Here is a 1,468-nt window from a genome sequence, read left to right on the forward strand (position 1 = left end):
TAAAGAAGAAATACACATAGCCCAAGATACCTTTATGTAAATATCCAAAGCTATTTTTATGTAAATATCCATCCGCACCAGACGAGTTAAATTTAAGGATATTTTTGAAATCTATCATCGATATCTTCAAACAAAATAAAAATATAAAATAGCAATATAAGTACAGAGATGTGACTCTCTAGCTCAGCTCCGAGGAGTCAGATTTAAGGATATATTTGAAATCTACAATCGATATCTTCAAACAAAATAGCAATATAAGTACGGAGTTGTGACTCTCTAGCTCAGCTGAGAGAATCTTTTGGGTTTTATTTAAAAAGAGATATTAGATTTGAGGGTATTGCGCAATGCAGTAAAGTAGTTGGTACTAGAAGTCGTACTGCTCGTAGCGGATGGAACAGTCAGTGAATTGAACCTGAGCACCGATAGCGTTTCCGCAAATGTTCAAGATGTTGTCGCCGAGGGCATAAAGGCAGTTGGTGCATTCAACGTCAGAGAGTGACTGAACGCAGATTGCTTCCCCGTAGGCACTGGGTGACCCTGCAGTCGACGCCTTGTAGTCGTAGCCGTTGATAATGGCGGTGTTTAGTTCCAGATTTGGGCAATTCCTATTTCCAACCCCATTGAAACATAAATGCAGCCTGACATGCAAGGGGAATAACAGTTGCTTTGTTGCTAAAATGCCAAAGTCAACCCCATTGAAACATAAATACAAGAGAACTGCTATATCCCTTGCATGTCAGGCTGCATTTATGTTTCAATGGGGTTGGAAATAGGAATTGCCCCAGATTTGAGAGCAGGTTTTCCAGAGTACCATAGAACGGACTGCCGGCTAGGATAGCCTCCGTGTTACACAACTGCGACACTAAGTCTGTATTCTGCGCGCCCACCACCGCGAGGAGTAACATTACAGCTAAAGCAAAGCCAACTGACCTGATCGCCATGGCTGCCTCAGATGAAATAGTAATCTCGCCTCACCTCTAATAATAATAATAATAATAAACCCTTCAAATGTGAAACGTTATTGCGATGCTTACCAATCTGCTGGGATGCCTCCATTTTATAAACCTGGAGCCACATGGTTGCGTGGGTACGAAAACCTTCGTGACGTGAAGGATGACGTACGATCATGTCACACGTTGTCACTGTGAGAGAAACAAACAAAAGCTACATTTTGGAGGGGGATATGTAACATGCTTGGAGTATTATCTTTAAACAAATTTATGATCTTCTAGTATATGTTTTTATCAAACATTGCCAATTCACACATAAACTTATATAATGTGTATTATGATTATATCTAACGATCATGATATATTAGATCAGGTTGAAATATTAAATATTTTATATCATTGAATATTGATTAATTTATTATATTAGATGGTATGGCCCAATACATAAATATGTATTTATTTCAAATCTACAATATATACAATTTATATGGTAGTGATTTATCTTATTATAATATTTA

At 37.7% G+C, this 1,468-nt stretch overlaps 1 pseudogene; it reads right to left on the reverse strand.

Annotated features, from left to right (window-relative positions):
* Positions 1-364: 364 nt before the first annotated feature.
* LOC149175896 (antifungal protein ginkbilobin-like protein pseudogene) lies at positions 365-941 on the reverse strand (annotated as a pseudogene).
* Positions 942-1,468: the final 527 nt, after the last annotated feature.

This window comes from Pinus tabuliformis, chromosome 4_1 (genome assembly GCF_031772625.1).
Source record: "Pinus tabuliformis cultivar Carrire ecotype Pingquan chromosome 4_1, CPIR1, whole genome shotgun sequence".
NCBI classification, from domain to species: domain Eukaryota; kingdom Viridiplantae; phylum Streptophyta; class Pinopsida; order Pinales; family Pinaceae; genus Pinus; species Pinus tabuliformis.